The sequence below is a fragment of the Anas acuta genome, chromosome 10, assembly GCF_963932015.1.
Source record: "Anas acuta chromosome 10, bAnaAcu1.1, whole genome shotgun sequence".
In the NCBI taxonomy this organism is placed as follows: domain Eukaryota; kingdom Metazoa; phylum Chordata; class Aves; order Anseriformes; family Anatidae; genus Anas; species Anas acuta.
The window spans coordinates 3,035,068-3,062,308 of record NC_088988.1 but is presented as its reverse complement, the minus strand read 5'-3'; the positions used below and the strand labels follow the sequence as shown (position 1 = coordinate 3,062,308).

At 41.0% G+C, this 27,241-nt stretch overlaps 2 long non-coding RNA genes across 2 annotated transcripts in view; one reads left to right on the top strand and one right to left on the bottom strand.

The window, feature by feature from the left end:
• LOC137861951 (uncharacterized) overlaps positions 1-7,358 on the top strand; it is a 72,556-nt gene extending 65,198 nt beyond the window's left edge. Inside the window, exon 4 of the long non-coding RNA XR_011099945.1 lies at positions 1,333-7,358. This is a non-coding gene — a long non-coding RNA (uncharacterized lncRNA). The remainder of the gene's footprint in view (positions 1-1,332) is intronic.
• Positions 7,359-22,001: 14,643 nt separating this feature from the next.
• On the bottom strand, positions 22,002-23,361 carry LOC137861752 (uncharacterized). Its single transcript, XR_011099817.1, has 3 exons — positions 23,209-23,361; positions 22,491-22,621; positions 22,002-22,398 (listed from the first exon to the last, which is right to left on the bottom strand). It is a non-coding gene; the product is annotated as an uncharacterized lncRNA (long non-coding RNA).
• Between the last annotated feature and the right edge of the window lie 3,880 nt (positions 23,362-27,241).

Here is a 27,241-nt window from a genome sequence, read left to right as displayed (position 1 = left end):
TTATCAGTTCAGGAATGGAAGTCGGTGGTTCAACCACACTTGGAGCCTAGACCAGGCAAATTTTTGGTGGTTAAGACTAATTTTAGAGGGTGAAATTTAAAGGATGCAAATCCATGCAAAATAAAATCCTCACAGATATGAACGATCACAGGTCGATGTCCCTTTTTAGCAGAGTTCTCTGTGATTTAAGGTCTACTTGTTTTCATAAAGACTGTTCTCACTCCTGTTTATGAGACATTTATCCTGTTAACTAATCTTTGGGTACAGCTAATGCTGATACATGAATGGATATCTCTGTTGAACGCTCTGACAATAATCCAGATATTTCACCTAGTAAATACATGAGACATTTTGCTGTCTGCCAAGGGCCGCGTTGGCAGACAGAAAACCCATTCTCTCACCAATGGACACGGGGGAATTTCCAGAGGGATTCAGCCACCAGCCATGAAGGGAGGAGAAGGGGGAAAATTTAAAGAAAGTCAGACGGATACAATAACCACGCAGGCCAGCGAGTTGGAAACTCAACAAAACATGCGGGATGCATTTTTAGAGGCAGCATTTGCTGAATGTGAAATGGCAGCATGACTGCGGCATGATGAATTTTCTCATTCCTAACCCCCCCTACCCAAGCTCTGGGCAAGCGGCTGGATAAGTAAGATGTATTTAATGAGGTTTGGAAACCTGCGATGCCACCACTTCTCCCCTCATGTTTTCCACACTTTAACCCTCCCTCTTTTTTTTTTTTTTTCTTATAATGGCTGTCTGGTTTGGTGGGTTTCTCAGTATTGTGCATTTTCCTCTCTGCAAGCTCGTGTTTGTTACATATGAAACCATCTCCAGACCCCTGGGAAAGGCCTCATAAAAAGTCAGGAATTATATCATCCCCATGCTGTGTTTTAAGGAAAAAACAAACTGTTATTTTGGAAAGGCTCTACCGAGCATTAGCAGCACTATCATCCACACTGTGTGTGTGTGTGTGCACGTGTAGTTACCAAACAACTTCATTAAATCTCATTTAAATGCTGGCCATGGTCAGCTGTTGTGACTCCAGCCCAAGCTGGAGCAGAAAATCGACAGCCTTTAAACACAAAACACATCTCATTGGGCCAATATTATTTTCATCTTCCTGAACATCATCGTCTGATCTGGAGGTCCAATTACACCCCTTGTTAGTTTTGGCCCTGTGTCAGCAAAGTATGTGCGGATCAGACAAATACGGGGCTTCAAATACGCAGGCATATTTTTTGGCTAATACTGTCAGATAAGGCCATGTTATCTGCACCTTTTCTCTGAGCTGGCTCTAACCCTATTGAAATTGTTCTATTTTACAAGCAGTATGTCAACAGTACCTGTTTATGGAAGGTGACACTGTCTCCCCCCTGCTGCTGGTGTTATCGATGAGGAAGCACTACGTGGGTGTGTGAGTATTTTTAAAGTACACTGCAAAAATAAAATAACAAGAAAGCTCTTGATTTATCCATCTGTTAACAAAATAATGATCCTGCCACCTACAACTGTATTGTTCTGTGCAGCATTCCCATCTCTTCTGTACTCATTTTTAGAATAAATCCTTGTTTCTTCTCATAAAAGAAAATATTGACCATATCTTGGAAATCAAATGATTTATTTTCCTGATATTTGGTGGTTAGACTTCAACTGCAAGCCTTTTTATTTTTCATTGTTAGGACAAGTGGTGGTGGTCCCACCTGTAGGGAGGGAGACTGAAATCATTGTCTTCATCTGATTTTGGTTTCCTGAAGATCATCGCTGAATGTCTCAATGAATGTCAGAGAAACAGTGAGAAGTCAAGAGTTTCTTGGAATCCTACCTGCAGTGTCTGCACATGAACCAGAGACAATTCAGTTATCTTCCATACGAAGAGTCTTACTTACATACTTTATACTGCTATCTCATGCACACACGTATAGGATTATGCATATGCAGGGATTAATCAGTTCTAGTTTGTAGTGTCTCAGGTACATTTCTGTGTTGATAATTAACATGACAGTGTTATCAAAGTATTTAGAGTTGAATTAACTATTTCTGTCCCTATTTAAACAAACACATTAAAATCCCACCTCGATGTTTGCAGGGCAGTGGCACATTCTGTTAGCAGTGCTACCGTGCCTCATTTTGGCTCCCCAAGACACTTACGGAGAAATGGCTTTCTTTTACATGCATTCATAACTGCAACAAAAGCCATAAACAATTCTCAAAAGGGTGTAGCTGTGCGTGGAAAAATCAGAGCTTCTGTTTCCCGGTGATACGTATATGTGGGTGGGTGTATATATGCTTCTGGATATTGATTTGTGTTTCAGGGACACTACACATGCTGGCAGCAAGCAACGATATAACAGTTATAGAAGACACCCATTTGGGATTTGGGGGATTGACATTCTTCTAGGAAAGAAAGCTGGGGCTATTCATTAACCAACAAAAGTATAAGTAGGTTGTCACATTGTGTGTAAGATGCATATTCTTACATGCTTGGCTAGTCAAAATATATATTCATATAGTGGTCAGATGGGTTAGAATACAATAATATAACATACCAATGTTTCCTTTTCTACCTACACTTTTTTATTTTTCTGAACATTGTAGCCAAATTTATAGTGATAGTTCTATATTTCTAACTCCTCTGCATAATTAAGCAAAGAAAACAGCATTTCTAGGTGTATGATTTTCTACATCAGCTCCACTTAATCCATATGTATTTTCCCTACTTACACTCAGGCAATCTTCTAAACATCCATCTTAAGACAGATCACTACTAGAAAAAAAGTTGATCTTGGAGACTGGGACAAAACTATATAGCAAGCAATACCGAGCTTGCCCAAATCTAGGAACACCAAAACAGAAGTTCCTTGACAAGACATATTAGTCTCAAAAAAAGAAGAAATGTTCATGTTTGCCAAAATTAAAAAAAAAAAAAAAAAATTACTATTTCTTTGGAAGATTATTGATGTCAAACACTCTTTGTTTTTGGCATGTTTGTTGCTCAAACATGCAAAATTACTAATGCCTTTAGACTGCTGTTTCAAGTAATCACGGAACTAACAGAGTGGCAATATTATTCTTATGTTATAATCAAAATCTGCTATTTTCTCTGCATCTTCAGAACAATATTTTCATCCACAGGTGTGCCCTAAAGGAAGCTTACAGTGACCAAATTTTCCTTGCAATGACCAAGGACATGGCACATACAGGTGGTGAACATGATTTTCATCAGGGACTTTTGCTCGTTTTACTAACAGAGTGTCCAAATGTGTTTTTACGGAGAAAACAACGTGTGTGTGAGGTTTGCTACGGTCAGACAGCAGTAGCCTCTTGTTACATGCTTAATGAGCTAATAAAGACAAGCAACGAAGAGACCTGGTACCAGACATAGACCAGCTGTCCCAAAGTTACTCCTCTTCCTTTTCCCTTTTTTTGTGAGGCTGGGCTACAACCAGTCTATCACTCGCTCCAGTCCAGCTGAGGCTTTCCATGGACCGCAATGGGATGTGGGTTAGGCTTACAGTAGTTGAAACCAAGCAATCGTAGTAGAAGGAGAAACGGAAGGAAAAATTGTTCAACAGCATGTGCTGGGCCAAATTCAAGAGATGCACTAGGGAAAAATTGTCCCATCATTGCTTTTCTAAGGAAATGAACGTCCAGCATAGATACTGAATTCATTTCAGAATGATTTAAATTCAGCTTTCTGAGGGGGCGTGTGCACATGGAAAAGCTGGTTTGAGACATAAATATATTCCTTTTGTTGATAGTGGAAGAAACACTGTTTCCTTTGGTCATACAGAAGAGCAAACAGTTACTTTGATAGTCTTGGCAAGTGAAAAAAAATTATTTTTATCGAACGGCGAAGGAAATACTGTACAACCCTTGCCAATATGTTATACTCTATGTGACACGTCCCATTTAATCCCACTGCTCCCAGTACAAAATTCTCACAGCATATCTGCTTCACTAGGGGAGCCTATCGTCACTCTGGGGGGCATGTCTAGGCTTTACCTTTGCTTAAGGTAAAGGTTTCTCACAGAAATTAAGATTTTTTTAAAGCAGGCACCAAGGTCAGGAAGAACACATCAGCCGGTGTTTCATGCACTGTTATAGGCAGCGCAACATCAATACAAAGGACATTTGTTTGAGATCTTTTCTGTAGGTTGCTTGCATTGCAATTAATCCAGCCAACAGATGAAGGTGAGGATGGCGGGTCAACTAGTTGTGTGCAAAGTACAGCCATCAGCACAAGCCTGCCCTTTGTCTCTCTCTGGAGTAAAGGCCTGACCACCTTGTGGCTCATTTGGATCTCAACAAGGTCTAAGGCAGTCACTGAAACACAGTGTTGGCAATACAGAGATGCTCCCATTTCTGAGCCACAAAGCACAACATTGTTCCTGATAAATCGATGGACAGCCCACCACTTGAGCTGAGTCCAAGCAGAAATAAGGCATTATATGTGCTCAATCTTCTTACTTTTTCCTGAGTTTTCCTTCTTGAATATTGACATAGGAACCAGTGTTTTAAAAGACCTGTTTTCACTGTTTTGCAACAAAACCTAATGAAAACTGCACAGATAGCAGCAGCAGCTTGCCACTGCGAGACTGCTGAAAGACTGGGTTGGGAGGGAGAGGGGGGGATTTCTCTCACTTTCTCTCTTTCTTTCTTTCTTTTGCTCTGCAACAGCTGGCTCTTAACAAGCAGACTGGTGCTTAAACCGTCTGATATGATGTGAGAAAGCAAAATAATCACCTGCCAAGGTTTTCATCTTCATAAAAGGCAAGGTGTAAGATCAAGTTTCAAAACGTGTAGGAGTTCATCACACGCTGTGACACTAGCATGAACTCTGAGAAACCAACTTCTGTTAACTTTAAAAACACAACATTCATCTCCTTGCCCCGCCAGACCCTGCTGCTCAAATTTTGGCAACACTAGGCTCTTCTGGAGCCTGGGCTGCAAAGGTAAATCAATAGAGAATGGAAAAGAGAAGATGGAAAAAGGGGGGAGGAGGTTGAAGGTTCCAGAAACCCAACCAAAAACACAGCTCTACCAGAGGTTGCGTGTGCTCCTCTCTGATAATAATATATAAGAGCACTTCTCATTTGCAACTCTGTCCAAAGTGCTAGCTTCACACTTGGTTACCCAGGGAGAATTTGACCACGTACACGGATGATGGCAAATGGAGAATAAGGGCTTTCTTCTCGGTAGACACAAGAAGGGAGTGGGTTCCTCCTGTGAAGAAAATTGTTTGGACACAGTTTAAGCCTTAATAAAAAGTTGGCAGGGTAGCTGTCATGATAAAACTCCCCCGTTAAGCAAGATGTACTTGTGTTACCATTCAAGCTTTGGAGAATTTAAGAGGCTGGTTTACTTTTCATCTTTAATTAGGTTTTTGCCTCATTCAGTTTGGAAATATAAAAAAGATTTAACAGTCTCAATTGCTAAGACAGTGGCTTTTCTGTCTGAACAAATATTTTAGTTGTTACATGGTATTTTCTATTGGTTTAATGATGGATGGATGGATGGATGGATGGATGGATGGATGGATGGATGGATGGATGGATGGATGAAAATAACATGTAATGTTTCAGTGAAAATCTCTCTGTCTTTTACTTCATTTATTATTTTCTTAATTTCCATCTTTACAGAGGAAAAGCCAAAGCAAGTAGAAAAGGATTTAATTCTGATTTAGTGTCCACCAAGCATTTTTTCAACCTTGGATCCTAAAGCTTTATTCAAAAGAGGAATCCACCCCCTTAGCAGCTGCAGAAAGAGGTGCCTGCTGCTGTGGACTTGCAGAAGATCACCCACAGATGCACACAGAGTGGCCATGCACCCCACTCCCCTCGTGGGGTCTTATCCCGCTGTTTGCAGCCTGGTTTGCATGGTTTAGCCAGGCCACATGCATAACCAGCCTATGCAGATACATTTCCCAGTGCCTGACTGCAGGTTTCCTGTGGATCTTTTGCATCTGCACACTTGGCAAGCGAAAACACAGTGCTTCCTCCGTCAGCCACAGATGATGCATTGTCAGCAGGAGCAATATTTTGGGCCAGTTATATATGTGGCTGCAGGGAAGAAGTCTTGAACTATTGGTTTTGGGTTTTTGGGCATGCTCAGTGGCAGATGCCGACACAGGCAGCAATGACATCAGCTCCTTGCATACAGGCTGAGAGTCCCCTCTCTCCAAATCTTTACATGGATGAACTACAGAAGGTAAATTAAAGCCCTGCTCTCTAAACTTTCTGTGTAGGATCAAATACAGTATGTGTCCAGTATTCTCCCCATCTGCTCTAGATTGCCTGGCTCATAATTTGCAACATTTTTCTCAGCTACTTCCATTTATATTTTCCCCAAAATATATTTTTTTTAACCATGAATTTGTGATGACACACTGAAACTTTTTTTTTTTTTTTAAATGTAGGTCTCATACAAATATGCTCCTGGCAGCATTTTGATGTAGCTGTGATGGTCTTGAGTCAAAGACATGAAATCTGCTACTTTTTTTTTTTCTTTTTTTCAGATTTGTGTGCCTGGCAGTTTGGTTGATTGTCCAGCTTGAACTAATAACAAATATTTAAAAATTAACTTCTGCTTTAAACTTCACCTATTCCTTACATGGCAGTTATGTTCACATTACAGTGAGTGATCAGCTGCAAGGGCAGTCATACTGATTAACTGCTACATGTATGTATATGTGTGTGCGTGGAAAGTGTATAGAACAGACTGATTTGGGGAAAATTTTAACATGATCTTTGTAGGGTGGTACACTGATAAGAGATCGAGGCATAGCAGCAATTGGTTAAGCAGACCTCCCCCTTCCCCTTAAATTTTCTTGTCTTGCCTTCTATTTTCTGTGTTTCCAAATGAGTACATTGCAATTACTTCATTAGGAAACTATTAGAAGGGAACAAGAGAAGATGAAGCACTCGTTTTTTGTCTGTGCTTTTATCTGATGGTGAGAACTGGAGGAATTCTAAAAATCTTTTCTAGGTCACTGATCCTTCCGAGTGCTCATGCCCATCTTCCCTCCTCCCTCCCCGACTCCAAGCAATTCTGCAGATCCTGGTGTGGATCCACCCACAAGGAATTATTTACAGAGCCTGATTTTCAATGAGAAAACTGTTTCTTTCCTTTTTGTATTTCACTCTTTCTAGATAAGGAAAAAAAAAAACCTGTTTGTTTGTTTGTTTCTTTGTTTGTTTGTTTTTTCCTTGTAACAATGATTGCTTGTGCATGAGATTCTACAACTCCCAGACTTTGGCTCGGTTTGAAAATTCTCCCAGATTGAAAGTACTGGATGGAGAGATTTAAAGATGATGAGGAACACTTCAAATCAAATAAAAACCTTTTAAAACTTGTGTGTTGTAAAATACTGTTCAGTTCACATCCAGATCCCAACTGCCAATATTCTCTTTCAAAAAAAAAAAAAAAACAACCTTAATGCATTTTTACTTTCTTCATCATGAACATCATGGTGCCTTCATTCTTTCCTTTCAATCCCCATGTTGAGAGCATCACAATCACAAATGGAGCCCCCAGATCTACGTTTGAACTGTAAAACAAGCTCTGAGTTCATGACTGGGGAGGAAGTTTTCAGCCTTATTTAAAATGGAAGCCATAATATTTTTGCATCAGAAATGTATTTATCATCTTCTGGAAATGAGGTCTGGCACATTTTGGAGAAAGTTCCCTCAAAGAATGGGAACCAAGTCCTTTCCTGGCTATTTAATCACAGTATCAGTTTGCCTTGGTGTTTTCCAAGTCCCTTTACCATTGACTTGCCAAAACATGTGAGGTCTGCTTGCCCTAACTGCCACTTGGATTAAAAGTGATTGACAGGGGATACAATTAAGGTCTAATTCAGAATTCAACAGGCCTGAATTCCTTTGGTAAGAAAATACTTTGATTCCAGAAAAAAAAAAAAATACTCTTTGGAATAATCATCACAAATTAATATTTGAATATTTAAGAAGTATTACAGCAAAAGTCAAAAAGAAAATTAGAAGTAATGCTGTGAGGTGGCTGGTTACAGTTTCTTGAAACAACAACAACAAAAACATGAGGCATTTAGATTAAAATCTCTTTGTGTGTTTCCTTCTGTGCCGAACTGATTTACATATTGATATAGACCAGATGTTTCAGAAACAAATGCTGTTACATCCGCTGATGGATTGGCTTCAGCTGCTTGCAAACGGCCACTGGAAAGAGTTCAGTGAGGGTATAATGTCACATTAGTCATTCTCATTTACCTTATAAGTCCTATGTTGACCCAACAGTACCTGAATAATTTTTGTACTGCAGAGGGAAACCTATGGGGGCAAATGTAGTAAAGGGGGTATTATTTTCCAGATGACAGGGTAGGCTGGCAGATGAATTTTTCTGTTTATTTTTACACTGTTTTGCTCAGCTTTATTTCCTGCATTGGATAGAAGGCATAAAATAAAAAGCAGAGGTCAAAATATTGTCCTCTTTCATTCTGCAGTGTTTTTCTCCTCTGAAGGATTCTGCAAAGGAGAAATGCGAAACAAAGGGCTTTCCCTCAAGGCTGCAGCATCTTTTGGGACAGGGCAGGAGCCTGGGGCACAAACAGAGGATGCTTCAGCTCTGCAGGGACTGGAGGTGACAGCAGCTGTGGGCACTGTCCCCAGGGATACCATGCTTCACCACCCTCCTTCCTGGATCACAACACATCCAGTGCCAGCAGCTGGTGACCGTGGCTTTATCTACAAGCGTAGCTCCAGTTCACATCCTTTTTAGAGACTGTTCCCAGTCTCCCCTCCCCAAAGCTGGGAAATTATCTCTTGTTTATCTCCGGATACTTTTTATTTTCACATCAGGTTGTCCTGATGTGTCCACTGCCAACGCTGTTGAAGGAGATATGTGAACACATGCCCATCCTGTGTCCTTCTGAGCTTTGATGTGTGAGCTGACGTGTATTAATCAAGAACCTCGGAAGCAAGTGTTGCTCCAGAGTAAAATCTGGGCAGTGAAATGCTAGTGGTGATGGTTTAAATGCTAAATTTCTCATGGGCTTTGTGGAGACAAGGTTTCAGAAGCAAAGGCCAAGGGCATAGATGTGGACTGGCTGAACTTTCTTCCAAATAGCAATAATAAACAAACTGAAGTCTCCCAGAGAGAGAAATAAGAGCATGGAGACTTGTCCATGTGCATTTGCAGCTCCTCTAAATGCATCGCAGCACAGTTAAAAGCAAAATGACTGTGCACAAAAAAAGGGTGAAAATTCAGGGGCGTAAACCCTTCCAGTCCTGCTCTTTAGAAGAAAGAGTTTGCTTAGAGGTGCAGCACCATAAACGTGCTGTATAAACAATGCACAGAAACCCGCATTAGAGAAAACCAAATAATCGGTGCCTAAGGAAATAGCCAGGATTTAGAGAGCTTACAACCAGGCCCTGCTGTGATACAATAGCTTTATTAAGCGTGATATTTTATATACGCTTTTGAGAGTTTGAAGGTTTTGCGCAGTGTTTGGGTAAGGATAAGTGGGATTTCGGAAGCTGTGACCTCATCCTGCATTTGATGCTATCAGAGTTCAGCTGCCGGTGCTCGCCGAAGGGCTGGGAGGTTTGGCCAATGTGAAGGCAAAGCCAAAAGCAGCCCTGCAAGCCTCACTGTTTACCAGCTCAGAGCCTATAATTGTTTTTTTTTTGTGGGGGAAGCTCAAGCCCACCCAAAGAGTGTTTCATAGCGCTCACCAAACCAATAAATGTAATAGTTATGAAAGGCCTCATACTCTAGCTCCTGGCCAAGGTTTAGCTGCGTGGCTCCCTTTGACTTTAAAGCAAACTGTGCGGCAAAAACCTCATGTACCTCTTGGAAAGCTTTGGGCTTGACCTGCTTACTGAAGCCAAAGCATCTGGAAGAGGGGAAAGGTTCCCCTGTGACCAGGCATAGCAATTTTCCTCCAGAGGATGAGTTCTTTGCAAGCTCAGGATACATCCTGCACGATCACACCTCTCTGGAGCGCTGTTGTTCTACTCTGCAGGAACTGATGGCTGGGATGTGGGAACCAATATGGAAGCATTTATACAAATAAGTCACCAACAAGGAAGGATTCCTCACCACCAAGGACTTTCAGAAAAGTTGTATAAAGTTTTCAAAAGAACAAAAAGAACAAACCCCAAAGCCTGGGGAGAACCACAAAGAGGGTAGCTTTGTAATGTCTGCCTTTGGGTGTGATTAAATCAGATGGCAAAGGACATTTTGGGTGTAGGTTTGGGATTTACAACTGATGAAATATCAGTTGTGGAAAACCATGTCCGGATTTATTCTGCCTCATAAATTGGACATTTGGATAAGAGACTACTTGGTTTTTAGGTTTGCTTACAAAGTTATCTTTCAACATCCATGTAAACATGTTCTTCAGATTAAACCAGACTTGCCTAGAGGCATGGAGGTTTTTGTTTGTTTGTTTTTGTGAACCACATCAGCATGATACAAACATGGACCTGAATATTTATTTCCTTAATAATTGAACATGGTCACTTGCTCTGACAGCATCTGTAAATCTTGGAGTATAAATACACCAAAATATTTCTTAATGCACAGCACATTGAGCAGTTTGTATGCTGAGTACTCATGGCATCTACTCAAAGCTACTCAGTTTGTACCTTTCCTCCTTGTTGTATTCTTTGTTGTTGTTGTTGTTGTTAATCCAGAATGAGTTCTTGACACTGGGGCAAGGCTCTGGGACCACAGAAACATAGAATCATTTGGGATTTCTTATTTTTATTTCTGAGTAGTTGCATATCACAGTAAATTCTGTAGAACAACTAGGGAGCACCAGGCTTAAGGAATTGGGGGGTGGGGGGAGAGATGTTGGCTCTGCAGTGGTGTTCATCAAATGGGAACAAGATGCTACAGCTTCATTGCCTGGTGATGATGCCACTGTTTTCTTGTGTGGGCAACAGCCAAAAAATTTACCAGGCTCAAGGTGAGAGTATCTTCATCATAGCAGAGATTTTCCTGATGTGCTGTTATTTGTCAATGGTCAATGTACATTAATGAACAAAATCTGCTTTATTTTGGACTTTCATTTTTTATTTAGGTAATTAAATGTTCTTTATCATTATGTGACAAAATGTGTATTTCTGTTATTGGATATGTTAAACAGAGCTTTTGAGTACAGAGAAAAAATCAGTCTTTGGGAAGTATGATATGAGTCTGCTCTCTGAGCAGAATTTTGGGTGCATTATCTCTGAAGCTTGTTTTCACACATGTACTCAGGAAACTCTGCTCATGGGTAGAAACTAGCATGCCTACTTGAATCAAGAATTTACAATAAAATGACCTGTTTTGAAGGTTCCTAAAACTGCATTAAAGAATTTAAAGTCCGTATTGATTGCTATCAATTGGTGGCTATCTCTTCACTTTGGTGTCCATTGAGTCAATCAGCAACAGCTGAGATAAGTCAGACTGCCATCAGTAAAAGGTTTTTTCTCCCCGCAAATTAAATTAACAGAGTCTGATACATTTTATATTTTTGGATGACCCAGCATGGCCAAAGCAAAGTGGGACTGTACAAGCCATCTGACATACTTTGTCTTCTGCTGTTTTGGGAAGTTTCTCAGCTGACATGAGAAGCAAATGTTCTGCAGTCTCGCAGGGTCTTTCTTGAGGCTGAGTGGTTTATAGCTGGAAAAAATCCTCAGCTGGTTTCAGTAGCTATTTGTTACCAACTTAAAGATCAGGTTCTTCAAGGTAAACTGAAAATGACAATTGGAAAATAAACATGAGCCACTTGGTGTGTGTCCTCTATTGGACTGAAATGTGACCCGTGTGCTGAGAGGTTAAGGGGTTAAATTGTGCTTCGGTCATTACAGCCCATGAAAAAAAAATCCTGGGTAAACTCAGAGCACATCGCTGTGCTAGCAGGGTGAGGTAGATCTGAAACCTATCACTGCTTGATGTGGCTCTCCAATGATATGTGATACCCCTTTCTGTAGTGTCATGGTTATCAACTGCTTAGGCATATAAGAACTGACGTCAAAAAACATTGAGCTGCTGTTCTCTTCTTGCTCTGGTTGTCACTCTGAGCTCATAAGAAAAGCATCAGGCGTGTTTACACATGGAAAAGTTATTAAAGGCCCTTAAAGAAGGGCTTTAAGGAATGGAGTCTCACCTGGAGGATGGCTGGATTGATCTTAGCCCTTTTATTCTGGCTGGAATACCTACCTCATAAAAAATGAAATGGGCCCCAGAGAACATTTATGTTCCCCAGCCTCATCCCTCCCTCTGATTTAAACCAGCTCCTAGTCAGAGTTTTTAAGACCACCCTGAATATAGTTGCTTGTCAGGCCACTCATTTAGGGTCAGAAAGCAGCAAAGCGCTTCAACATGTGCCCAGACTTTGGCACATGCTCAGTCCCATTGGCTACTGATCTAAGATGCTCTCGTCTCACAAACATAAAGAATTTCCCTAAAAATGGCATTTAAACATGTATTTATGCAAAAGCAAATTTTGCATAGGGATTCATACAAAAGCTGAATTTCAGATGTTCATTTCTGAGATTCTTAGCCACACACTTTATGAAGAAAAAATTTCATCTAACAGCATGCTACCTCTCCTCTTCAGCACAAAAATTCTTTTTTGGAAATTAGTTACAAGAAGTAATTTACTGATGGAGAATGCACAGTGATGCTCATGGTGCCCAAGTCATCCCTGTTAACAAATATCCAGAAACAAACTATTGATTAATGTTCCCGGATGGGGTACATTGAATAAGTTTTGGAAATGCATATAAGATGTCTGCTTGCTATGGTCATGTTTTCTTCTTAACTACTGGATATCTCCTTCTTCCAAGTGTGTTTTAGAAACTTTAGCTTTTCTGAGAGCTCCTCCAAAATGCAAGAATTTAAAATGACCAATTCTGGTGTTTCCAAAATGTCCTATTTGATCTGAAATTATATTTCCAGTTGTTTTGGTCTCTCCAAAACTGCACTTTTTAGTGACCTATTCATTTTTCCAACAAAATGTTGCCTTGCTCTGGTCATTAGCTAATAGTGGTTAAATTCTGGGCTGCATATCTAGTTAATGTTTTACACATGAGCCTACTTGACTTCTTTCAAGAAGAAGCCACTGGATCTTGGAAAACATCATCAAGCTGTCAGCATTAAGAGTAGGACAAGTTAATAAGGGCTTGAATAAATCACACAGAGCTTGTCTAGTATTTATGATGATTGGTGAAATATATATTTTCAGAGGTAATGAAATATGAATTCGCACTGCAATTCCATTATTTTAATGTAGCTTTGACTCTTTGTCATACTAAATCAGACCCTTTGCCTCCTCATTTGTCATTTAAGATCTGTAGTGCTCCTTCCCATAGCTGTTCAGAGCAGATGAGGATTAGGCCCAGGGTGAATGGGGAGTGATTGCAGCCAGTTTTGGTGTTTGTGTTAGTGTAGTGTGTTATTCCTTCCCTCCTTATCTCAGCAAGGTGAAGGACCACATGTGGGCTAGTCAGAAGAGATAACCATGACTCTTTCTGTATTTTCCCTGTTATGTGTGTTAACTCGTTTAGATGTTCAACAGAAATCGTTAGCCATCCATAATGCAAGGAAAATTTTGAATTCATCTCAGGTTCTGGACTACTCATTTCTAGGAGGAGGCAGCACAGCTTCAGAGGCAGGAACCACTGTTTATCCCTATCCTCCCTGGCACACAAAACAGCAATGCGATGTAACAGGGAAATTAGCCCATTCACAATCAGGTTATTTAGCTTCAAGCTGTGCCTTTGTCACTAATTTACAAATCAACTGCTGAGTTTATTTTCCCTTTGTTTTGGCTTCCTGTAAAATGGGTTTTATTTTATCAATTGTTGGTCTTTGTAAGGAACATAAATTGTAAGATCCCTTCCTCAAAGGGAATTTCACTATTTTAAGTACAAGTGTTAAGCATTCCAAAACCCTTGATTTCTCAGTGCAAACAGTACACCCGGCCAATTCCTTGTCACAGACTAAGCTGCTTTATCAACGGCATGATCAATGGTCTCACAGCATTACAAGTTAAAGGCAATAGGGAAGAAGGCTTCTCCTACAAGACAGGGTTGTTTTCCTCTTTGCTACTGTCCTGTGCGGATAAGCCATTAAAGGGAAGGCAGCAGTCCTACATTTTCCATCAGCACATTGCCACAGAAAATTATTCACGATGAGTATCTGGAGAGTCAAAAACAGAGATTCAAAAAAGGCAGCACATATTGGAAACCATCCAGAGTGATTAATTCAGACTTATTTCATTGATGGACCATACAGATATGAATGGCCATTTCTTAAGTGAAAGAGTAGGTTTCTCTGCAACACTATAAAAATGAAGTGCAGTAGCGTGACCTTTTCTGAACTGATCTAAACTTCTCAAATCCCCCTGGGCTATCCCATATCTGTGTGGTTCGCATTACCCACAGCTCTGCTCCCAGAAACATTTTCTTTCAAACAGCCAGCTAGAGTTAACTTTCCTCTCTTCATGGTGACTGCTTTCAGAAGTCCAACCAAGTGCTTTTTCTGTTCTGCCACTGTCTTTCCCTGCACAATTGTTTAAAATATACTGTTTTCCTGTTTCAGGTCGAAGGAGGTTGTATATTTAAATTTCTCACGCCTGTTAAAGCTTTGGAAGGTATCATTTACAAAGTCAATACCCAGGAATGGAAAACATCTTATAAAGTTTCAAACAAAATCTGGCCATATTTAGAAGGCAGTGTGACTTTGCTCCCCATCTATAAACTACATGCTAATAGAAAGAGCTTGCTCCATCTCCATCTCGATCCCGCCCCGCCAGCCTTGGCTGTGATCGTAGATAAGTCTGGGCTGAGCTGAGAGCCGGTGATTGGCTCACGTTGCACGTTATACCCTCTAACCTCTGACACGGCGAACATATGATAACAAGCATGAGTGAGCTCCCAGAGGGACGATGCTAAGGGCTGCAGTGGATTAAACGTTCTCAAGCATGACTTCTTCCAAAGGCAAGAGCAGGGGAAGAGCTCAAAGCAAGAGGCAGAGACTGCCGATTAAGGGCCTTGAAGGATTTTCCTATCCCATCTCGTCAAGCTACTTGCTGTATAGCCACACAAAATCTGCTTTGACAGAAGATCAAGTTTGCTATTTAAAGATCAGCAACAGTGGAGGAAGGCTGAAAGATGTTTGTTTCACTTCGTCCTTTCACTCAAGCTGGATTTTTTGCTAATGTTCTAGGAATGTTTCCTTATCAGGATTATAAAAAATAAATATAGCAAGCATTTTGGCAGTCAAAAAGAACAATATAGATTAGAAAATGATTTAGTACCCTTATTTCTTTAGCTAACTTATATTGCCTGATCTAATGAGCAATCATCCACATGAGTAATTCTTCTGCGTGAAGATCTTTGTTGAAATCAAAATGGAAATTTTCACATAGACAAAACTGCTCACATACTTATACTCATTGCTTAGTTTCCTAGTGTTAAATTTACGAACAGACTGTTTCCTTTAAAACTTATTTCTCAGTGAAGCACAGCTCTCCTCTACAAATTCTATGAATAGTTAAATGGAAATATTTCATTTTTCTGAAAACCCTCTGTATCTCTTAACTACCTGTTAATAGAGTTTGTTACATAGAGCTCCTCCACCAGCCTAACAGTTACTGTAAGACATTCTTAGTAGACTTATGAGGCAGTGACTTGCTAACACCTGATGCTTCTTAACCATTTTTATAAGCTTTGAGATCTACATAGGGCCACCAAAACATCTCCACCAATGTCCTCCAATCACTTATGGGGTGGTACAAAGAAAGTCTGACAGCTTAACAAATGCAAAAAGAGAATAAAACAAAACAAGATGTTAAAAAACATACAATGTAGGGATAAAAAAAAAAAAAAAAAAAAAAAGGAACAGATGAAAACTGCATAGTTAATAAATCAATCAAATGAATCACTCAAAGCACAATATTTAGCCAAAAGATACAGGAAATGAGAATTTCTGCAAAACCCACCAGAGATGTCGCTATTGCTACTGATATAATTTAGATAGTGTTTGGATACTTGAATGATAGACAGCTACACAGCCCCTGGGTTTGAAGGTTAAAACATTGTGAAGATGTGAATTCTGGTGATCTGGGTTTTTCACAATTTTTTGAAAAACGCTCCAGTAGCAATTCTTAAATATGGCCTCTGACATTCTAAAGGGGAATAATATGCTTTATATTATGAACCAGGGTGTCATGTCATGAGCTTCGTGTTTCATAAAGGATTCCAGAAACTTGGGCTTCTTACCGAGTACTGTTCTATGACAACTTATTAACACTTTTATATATTAACGCTTAAGGCAAAATAGAAATTCAAACCATGACCCCACTCGCTAACAATATCCACACTCAGATACCAAGCAGATGACTTCAGCACAGCCCTTCTACACAGAATTCTGTGAAAATTCATCTTAAAGAAAGAAAAACAAATTTTAAATCCACCTAACAATAAAAGGTTAGACTGGATTATTACAAGGTCCCACCTGACTTGGAAATGTATACATATGTTTGTATAATTTTAGAATTTTTGTGAAGTCTAAAGGCACATTTTAAGATAAGTGCTATGAACATTTGGCAAGCTTCTTTTAAACATGCTGTAAGATTTTTGGACATACACGTATACTTATAAACCAAAAAAAAAAATAATAAAATAACATTCAAACATTCTCTCTCTTGTTTTGTCTCAGCATTAATGTAAGATGATTAGCTACTCTGAGAATGTTTAGAAGAAACTTCAGGCCCTTTTTAGAAGATAGATCTGGGAGCAGCATGCTCACCTCACTGTGGGACATTCTTTTTACTTTGCTTCAGATTTTCTCAGGTTTAAACCAATGAGAATTGCTTGGGAAGAAAGAGCTGAACCTGTTTTAACAGAAAAGCTGTATTTCAAAACCTTCGCTGTCCCAGAGTGGCAGAGTAACACAGATGCTTTTGGGTTTCTCCAGCATTTTTACAGAGAGACTATTAACTTGGATCCAAAACTGTATTTGGCCAGACATTTCAAGTCCACAGAAAAGAGATCTGAAAAGCTTTATCTGAGCCCGATAACCATCCCAGCTGCAGTATGGCCTTACTCCTGATTTACATCATTGCAGTGGAAAGAGAGACAGACAGTCTTGTTATGCTGTTAAAGTTCTAGCAAAGTGAAACTAAATAAATCCTTAAGATGATTTTAATTTGTTTGTTTGCTTGTTGTTTGATGACATCACTCAAATGCCCAGTTTATCTTTATTTTTACTTGAACTAGATCCTCATCATGGTTTGCCAGAACAGTGCCAAAGGCATGTAGGAAAACCACATAAAATTCATCCAGTTCGATGTTTTCTTTGTAAATGCTCTAAAATCGGCTTGACTCTGTCCCAAAGGATCATTAAAGTTCCTGAACTTTCTGGGGCAAGCGCGACCAAGTTCAAAGCAAATCTGGGGTTGATTTATGGTTCTGATCGGAGACCAAGGAAAAGTCAAATTTACAGTCTGATTTTTGTGTTAAGTTTCTTGTGTGCTTTCAATCTGAAACTTGAAGCAAACATCAGGGGGTTGGAAGTCCATGAACACTGAAACCATTGCTGGTACGATGCTCAGCTGGTGAAAGTTGGCACAGCCCTGCAATTTCCCTCGTGGCTTAGACATGCTGAAGACTTTACTCCAGTGCCAAATGAAGCAGTAGGTTTTGTTGCTTTCTGTTAGCAGTGTTTAAAAGATGAATAATACTGGACATTGGAACATGACTAAATAGTCTAGAGATAAGGTGTTTTTTTTAAAGGAGCTGGATAGGTAGGACATAAGATCCTAAGTACTCCAAGCATTTTCAAACAGCCCAGGTTAAAGCAAAGAGCATTAATTACTACCAGAGAGATGGTCATGACAAATTGTTCCTGGTAAAAGGGTTGTAACAATTCTGAAAAATTCAAGAGATTTGGGGGAACATTATTTGACCATTTCAAGATGCAGATGACATGTGGGTACTCAGGACTTAGTGAGCAACTCCGGAAGTAGGTGCTTTGCTGTTGTCACTTTTTATGGATGGCTGTCCTTGAGAACAATGGCTCTAGCAGGAGCCATTGGGAGGGGAGCCAAGTGGAAATATCATATCACAGCCAGTGTTTGCTGTTAGTCTGAAGCCATGACTTCATGGGCAGAAAGTGCATATAACAAAAGAACAATGCTTTTTAGGCTTGGAAGAGTAATCCCTGTTTGAATGCATAATAGTGCTTATTGGACAATGTACTCCTTGTAAGATCATGGAAAAACCATTGTTGAAGGCCTGGAATACCTTTTCCCTGCCAACCTTGGCCCAAATTTTTGTCAATTTTATTTTAAATAGTTTCTGAAAGTTTGAATGTTTACTTTGTTTTAGTGGGAATCACCCCTGTGTCAAGGATTTTCTCTTAATTCTGATCTTTCCCTTGCTCCAACCTTCATATCCTGAGATGAGTTAATTCCAATCCAATGAACTTGAATCAGTGTTTTTCTTGGAAAAACCCATTCCACGTCCCCAGCTTTTCCCTTGCCCTGAGTGCAGTTGTGCAGCACAATAAGGAAGTCTGTTTGAAGGAGCTGTCTGCTCACAGGGGATCATCCCAGGGGGAAGGCTGCCATGGCTCAAGCACAGGAATGAACTCAGAGTTGCTCAGCATCAGGGCTCCACATGAATGGGTTGCCACATCCTACAAAGAATCATTGTATAAAGCCATCCAAGTCATCCTGGGATCCTAGAAGTTGGATGGGTAAATAAAAAGCCTATCAAATGACGGGCTTAGGGCTCAGTCCACACTTTGAGTTGAAGAAATCTGAGATTTCTTCACTCTTAGATCTGTCTGTGCAGCACAGTGAAATACAAGACTAAGGTTTAAGTCACGGTTTAACAGGGAAACCAGTTAGTAGCTAGGGCTGGTTTTCATTCTTTTCTTCTTTCCCTTCCTCTAAAAATTCCTTCCAAGACTGACACCTCCTGAAGAAATTGGTGTCCTGTTATAATCTCCATAACCAGTCCTATAACTAGTAGGAAAGTCATGCTATGAACGACCACCTTTCCAGGACACTCTACAGCTCAGATGTTGTGGAAACCCATAGTCTACACTGGTATGTCACTGATGTTGTAGCAAAGTGTTAAGAGTTCTTATTAATATTTGCATTCTGCTTCAGCATTTCCATTGGCTTCCAGCAATCAAATTAAAGCTGCCAGATTTCCTGTGATTCTCCCAGATCTCTGCCATCTACCACAAAATTAGTATGGTGAAGAAGGAACTGGAGAAAAGGCAGGCAGAGAGTAAAGCCTTGAATACGCCACATATAGATCAGTGCCCACCTGTAGCCATCAAGCAGGTATTATGCCAGATGTCAGGTTGACAGTGAACCTGCAAAGGCTGGGCTTTTCAGTGCTTCCTGTTAACATGGGGTTTGATTTGCTTTGGATGGGGAGGGAGGAAAAAACTGCAGCATCCAGAATACTTTTGAACAAACAAAGACAGGACTCCCACTATGAGACATGATGCAAGTGAATAGCACCCTGATTATGCCATGCAGGGAATGAAAATGGGAGGGTGCAAGTTAAAAGCGATGTGTCATTTGAGTTCCGTTAAAGGAGCTGGAAAGTATGGGAGTGTGTCTGAGGGTGTCCATACAAAAAATTAAAAAAAAAAAATGGTGCTTTTGTAGGAGAAATTTCTGCCTTCTTCTCTAACATTTTGGAGTTTCTAACCACCATTCCAACCATCTTTCCAAGGGAGCAATACAGGCCTCTCTGAGGGTCAGAAGAGACTACCGGTTGCACAGTTGCATTAGTGTATTAGCCTGGGCATAGCCTGACCCTGACACGGCCATGTGGCTTCCAGGCGCAGGAGAAACATATCCAGCCCAGATGACAGCATGGACAGGTTTGCCTACAGCCATCTGTGTAAATAGAGGGACCTTCTGTCCCAGCTCCAGATGTGTCTTTTCCAGATGTGACTGTGACCTTCTGCTCTTAGCCACCTACTACGTGGAGGCTGCTGCCCGTTTCCTAACCCAACGTCCGGCACATTCACCAAGGTTGCTCCACATTGCCCTTTTTAAAATAGGGCTGCTATATCCTGCCTGACCTGGACCTGGGAGAGCCCACATGGCCACCTCTGCCAGGAAAGAGGTATAGGAGAAACAGAAAATGAGAAAAGACTAGTGTTTGCAGGAATGAGGGTGGGCCAACAAATGCAGATAGCTAATCTCATGTAGTTCCACCTTGAACCTCACACAAGATCCCAACAAAAACAAGATTTGGGTTTTAAGGGAAAGATTAATGCTAAACATGAGCCATTCTTTTTTTTTTGCATTGAGTTGAATGGTCGGTTAATTTTCAGTCTCCAAATATAATACAAATCACTCAAGTTATTTGGCATGGGTTGTGCCTTGATTAACATTTTTGGCATTTTTAGAAGGACTCTTAAATAATAGAAGTGGCATCTGGATGGAAATAGGAATAGGCCAGTGAGAGGAAAAGTGCCTTTTAGGCTTTGGAGAATTAGCAAAAGCTTCCAAAATGTCAGAAGATGTTAAAAATTTGAAACCAGCTGAGGCCTTATTTTTAAAACGGTGTCAAAATTGATTTGTCCCCCATTTGTTTTTTTGTCTCCAGTGCTGCCTTTATAAGTTAAGCAGACATTAACATTTCAAGTCCACACACAATACATAGCTCTCTGCCTCCATTTTCATGCAAGTCTGAGTAGCTAAGATATGCTTCTCCAAGGACTGTTTATGATGCTTGACCTTCTTACATCATCATTAAAAATCTTTACTGATTTTTTTTTTCTTTTTCACAATACTGATGTGAAAAACACATTCTGGAGTTTTCTAGGCCATTTACTTTGTCCGCTCTGTGGCTATATGGTGGACTGTCATCCCTCCCAGGCAATGATTGTGTAACTGGATCCAAAGAAAATTCTTCAAACTTTATTGGCCACGGAAAACTGAAGTCAATTGGTTAAAAAGAAAAGTGTTAATTATGTTTACTCTGGCATTCTAGCTGTGGAGAATTATTAATCATTAAGATCCAGATACATAAAATTTGCTTTTCATTTTTTCCTAAGCAAGGCTTTGCCAATTCATTAAACATTATCATTAACTTAAAGTAAGCCTCAGTAAGAATGATTTTTTCCTCATCTTTTAAAACGATTTTCCTTTATCATATTGTCTTACTGTTCTTCATCAAAGTAATCACCACTATATTCTGAGGGCCTGGAGAGTGTAGAAACACTTCTTCCTCTGATGTTTATAATTTTGCAGGAGTTCTGAAGGTGGACACAAGAGTCTTGAATCAACTCCCATTCATCTCAAGTTGAATCAGACCGAAAAGTGTGGATTTGTCTCTTCCATCCAAAGGTCATGACTTGGAAGCCATATATACTGGGTCTCTTCTTTTTGGAAAGTGAATTAAAAAGTGAAAAGAGAAGAACCAGTGAGGTTCTTCTGGACATGGCCCATATTATGGGAAATAAATCCACAGATACAATGCTATTGATTCATGTTTGTCATACCAGACCTCCAGCCACTGATGAAAAGTTTTCTCTTGAGATCAGTTGCAGAGGTTTTGGAGGGAAATAGCCTCTCTCAGCCTCACCAGTAATCAGAGACATACTGCAGAAAGGGCTTCCAGTTCTGGCATACGTTCCCTGTTTGACTGGTCCCAGGTTATCCTTCAGGCTGGATGGTTCAGAGCATTATAGTTCTGGTAACAGAAGATTGGCACTATTCCTTGAACTCTGTTTTTATAATGTCAATGTAAGTGCTGAAACAATATTTTTATTCCACTGACATATCTAAAAATGCAGTGACCAGGGCTGCCAGGATCACTTTCCAGCCCATTCCCAACTGATGCCACAAAGGAAGAGCTGAAATTGCAAATGAGTGTATCACCCAATCTGCAGGCTCCTGTCTCCTACATATTTTGCCTTCATCGGAGGGATCACTCCTCCTTTTGAACATGCAAGCCAGAAACAGAGAAATTATGGCCCTCTGTATGAACTAAATCATATTGATTCTTGCAGTAACTGTATTTGGTGATATGTTTACACTGCTGTGAAATCTCGAGTTAAGCCTTAAACAACTTCACCTGGGAGCAATAGGAGCAGTTCAGCTAAGAGAGCATAGCATTATTCATCCTGCTAAAAGGTGGCCCAGTTTTGGTTTGGGACTCCCTGCTTGATGCATAACCACATCATGGTTTTACACTGAACTTTGGATATTTCAGGTAAAATTGCCCTTGAACCAATGCTGCTCCTGATACAACAAGCAGAAAGAGTAGGGGTTCATTTCCTCTCCTTCTTCTCTTTGCAAACACATCACGTTTGTTCTTCTTTCCAATGTTTGAAGTGAATTGTGCCTTTGTCACTGGTTCATTTTTACCCTGATACAGGCTGAGTGCAGAAGGAGAGTGGGTGTCAGAACTCTGCAGGTCAGATGTTTAATGTTTTGTCAGATATTTGGCATAGACCTGGCCAGACCATACCTGGACCCACCGGATGAGCCAGCAGACATTAGCAAATGCAAATACAATAACTTCATTCCCCCGAAGATGTATGTCTCAGCATGGTGCCCAGCAATTGCAACTCCACATTGACACAACCAGCCTGACAGCCCCTAGTGAGGACATAATTCAGTGGTATATTATTTAACTTACAAAAAAAAAAAAGTTAAACCATGACCTTTCCTTCCTCCTGCCCGTCCTGTTTCCCGAGGGGAAGGCTGTAGGGCTGTGTCTGGGAATTAGAAAGCAACATGGGTGGTGACCCCCTGGTGCCAAGAGTGTCATGAAGAATAAACCATATGTTGTATCTTTGCATGTTGGGAGGTCCCAGCTCTACACACCTAACAACTGTTTTTCAGCCTACACAAGTTAGCATGCCCAGGAGAACCATTTAGGAAGCCAAAATGCCTGGGGAGCACAACCGAAAGGGGCTGACCTATTCCCTCGTTTTCAAATGCAAAACCATGGCCAACACGATGTGCCACTAACCCCAGGTTCACAGCCCTCTGAGAAACCATTATAAATGCTAACTGCAGCTGTGCTGTGACAAAATTCCTACTCTACCAGCTGGGAGCCCACCAGCAAATGCTCTCATGCTCTACCAGCAGCAGGCAACATCCCTTCCTCAAATGAGCGGTGGCCTAAAGCACAACCAAGGGCTGTGGACTAGGGTTGGAACAATTTTGCCTGCCAAGAATACCTGGCTACAGAGCCACAGGTTCACACCACTTATGGAAGGATCTGTGCTCCTCAAACCTAAGCAGCCAGTGCTTGTGTGTGATAGTGTATCAGCCAGCTGTTTGAGATCTTGTGGAAGAGACATGAGTAGGGATCTCCCCCCACCTTCCACCATTCATCACAGCCAGCTTTACTGGCTACTCGCATTTTTGTTCTCTAATTAAAGCTTCTGTCAGGTGCTTTAAATTATGGCCCTGATTACGGACTTCAGATCAAAATTCAACAGGCTTTGGAACCTGCCATTTTATTTAATTACTTGCAGTAAATTATTTTGACACCCTCAATTAACAATGTCCGTCACTTCAGCCCAGCGATGATGAGTGTGAGGAATTTGCTATTTGATCTGTTTTGTCTGGTGGAAAGGTGGATAGAAAAAAAAAAATCACTGCATAAATGTAGCAAGAATTTTAGTAGTCTCCACAATAAAAGTAAGAAAATAATAATAAATATATTTATTATATTAACATTTTGTTACTAAAGGCCAGGGTATATTTAGAATGGATACCATTGCTACAGAGCCAGGATGGGAACTGGTTGTTGGTGGAAATACAGGTTCTTCATACTTGGGTGTGATTGCAAGATCTGTCATTTTGAAGCAGAATTATTAAATCTAAAGCACATTTAGATGTTAAATTTTTATCAATGTACAACAGTACATGATCACATCCCAGATCATTAACCCATGCCCACCAAGACAAGGACAGCATCTATATTATCTTGAGGAGGAGCCGCTCTGCATACCCTGAAGGGCAATGTGTCCAAGTCATCTCGTGAACCAAACGCTTCGCTGCCTTGCTGGCCAGAGCAATATTAAACTCCAGCATTCTCAGTCACTTTAACAACCTTGTGGGTGTTGATGATGGAGCTAATTAGCCATGTTCTTTAATTTATTAAAATCATAAATATTTCACTTCAAGGGTTTTTTCTTGGGGGGGAGAGAAGAAGGGAGTGGGAATGTTAAAGGGAGACAACTGCATGGAATTCTTTGGCTGATTAAACTTTCCATAATACGCAGCAATATTTTACCTCTGGTAAGTGATTCAGTGGCACATCAGACCTGGCATCTCATCCTTTGACCTGTTTATTTTTAATTATGACTGTTACTTTATTTACTATGGATAACTTAAGGACATGGTATGGTTGTCTGAAAAAGTCAGAGAGCACAAAATCATTTGAGTCAGGAGCTTAAATAAGAGCAAAGGAGCAGCAAAGCTGTAAAACAAGTGGATTTAGAAAGACATAACATTATAGGAGATTGTTCCACTATGAAAGCTCTAGAATAATTGTCTAGACCTATAGTTAATTTGAGAAGAAGCAATTTCAAATCCAACCCTTACTTCCAACAGACAAATCTGCATATCGCTATTTGTTCTATTAAATAGATCATTTTCATATTTAAATACTTTTAAGACTTGATGTAAGACTTGCTCATAGTCACCTTACAAAACTTTGTAATTCTTGTATAGAGCAATGCTATGTATTGCAGAATGAGAGAGCAGTGAAAGAGTTCAGATTCTCCCTCTGCTATCAAAGAAAAATGTTTTTCCATGCCTTGGCATGTCTACTAGTGCAAAAAGTACAAGCCCTGATCTTTCTGTGGATGTTTTATACACTTTCAGGAAAGCTGTGTAGGTTCTCCATGGGCATCCATACACATGGTGCATGCTGCAACTCAACTGCCTATAAGCAGACTGGCCGTGCCTAGCAGAAAGCTCACCCGCCCTGGGAATGTGGCATGAATCTCACCTGGAAGGCTGTCCTGGTATGTGCTGTGAAGATATCAAACATGGCTAAGCGTGCCTCAGTTTCCCAGCTGCACATTCGAAATGAATCTTTATCTTAGGGATTGGGGAGGAAGGAAAGGGAGCACTTGTTTGGGAAAGACAAAGGTTGTGAGGCACTCAGGTGTCCCAGTGCCTTTTATCAGCTGAAAATGCCTTCAGCTATTGTAAATCATAAAGGAGGAGGAGAAGAGGAGGAACTGATCCTGGAATGTGATAGGTGAGATAAAATAAATGGAAAACACCAGGCCTAAAATCCCAGTTTATTCCAGCCCAGCTCTGGCTGAACCCAAGGATGTGATTCCCCTTGGCAATAGATAATGGGGCAGACAAAACGATGCTAAAATACCTGGGATTACCTGCCCTCCTCTCCCCATTCAAAATATTCCCTCCTTCCATCACTGGCATGGGAGATGCCAGAGATATATGGCCCATTGTTCTGGGGTGCGCTGGTAGATGCAATCTGTTCCTCATTGTCTGGTAATAGCTTGATTATCTAGGGGGGAAAATGCAGAGTGGTTGTGCCCAATGAACCATGAAATTGCCACTGCTCGGAGGAATGATTTATCATCAGCCCTTTAGAGCGAGGAGGGCCGGCGGCTCGGTGGGAGACATGGGGCAGGTATTCATCCAGAGCCGGGCGGCAGGAATGCGCCTGGGATGGTCCCAAGCTGAACTTTTCAAGGAGCAAGTGAACCCTGGCAGCCGCAGAGCGGGGAGCCCTTCCTGGGGGACCAAGCGCGCCGCGGTGCCCCGACAAAAATGCCTGCAAAGTCTGAAGAATACATTAGGAGAGCTGCCGGAGGAAGATGGCTGAGGCTTTCTTTGCTTCCTCTTCAGCAGAGAGGAAATTTGGGTAAAGCCATTAAGCTTTAATTCCACTGGGCTCGGGCCATGTATTTTGTGTCAAACCCATGTTTAAAATGCGAGTGAGCAACTTCTAGAAGTGTACAAGGAATCTGGACACAGGCAGGCTTCCCGTCCCCAGGGCAGATTCCACTTTTAATGACCCTGGCCCCTAGCTTAGGAACTAATTTATAAACTAAATCTAATTCCTTCTTGGAAACTGCTGCCCAAAGCCATTCCTGCCAGGAGTTCCCACAGAGCTGAGCTGACAGGATACATCCCCACTCACGAAGCTGCGATAAGCGAGCCCCCCCACGGGGTCAGGTATTTGTCCCAAAATCCTGAAGCTTATCTAAAAATCGTTGCTAGCATCACCAGATGGGAGGCAGAGGTTCAGTTTCACTGAGCAGGAATAGGTCCAGGAGCTCGGGACATGGGTGTCTTGTGCCAGCAGATCTTAGCAGATAAGTCAATGCATTTGCACCTCAAAAGCACAAAAATTTATAATTTCAGCTCATCTTAAAAGTACAAATTCATCCCCAGTCAATGTAACTGAGTTTCACTCTGTTGGAGGCAAGGACTGATACTCAATGTTTGACAGATGAACCAGCCCAGCAAGAGCTGGGTGAGCTAGTTAGATGGGCAGAGCTGAAATTTGTGGGAGCAAAAGACACTGCAAATAAATAAGAAGAGTGGGGTTTGTGTGCTCCTCCCTTCCAGCTCAAATCCAGGAGTTACGAAACTTGATCCAGGGAATCCTGCGGGGCCTTACAGGAAAGGAATTTACTCCCACCCATCCTGGGTTCAGCCTAACTCCTCATTTTTTGTTACTTTAGCCTATGGCCTGGAAAAGTGCACATTTTCTGCCTGGAGACCCAGCCCGTCCTAACCCCATGCTCCTCGGTCCCTCTTGCAGAGAGGCCACCACCTGCAGCACAGAGATTCCTGTGGCTCGGACCCAGGAGCATCCCCCCACAGCCCCATGTGCAGAGGCAAAAAAATCTGCTGTTGGCAGGAATTTCCTCCTGGGTGCACACATACCAGAGCATGAGACACAGGGATCCTGTGCAAAGGGCCATTCTGCCCAGAAATCTCTGAAAACTTCCAGGAATTCAGTTCAATAAGTTTTCTCCACACTACATTATTTACTGAAATAAAATCCCCAGGGCTGTGGATGGCTTTTTGGTAACGGAGAATTGCAAATGACTGTGACTCTACTTCAAATTTTGTTATTTATCGAAAGCTCTGGTGTGTGTTGCCCTGTTAAATGAATGGTCATTGCCAGATCTCTGGCTGGATTATAACAGTCCCTTCTGATGAGTGTTTTATTAACTGGAGAAATGATGAGATTTTATGGTAATTCCAAAT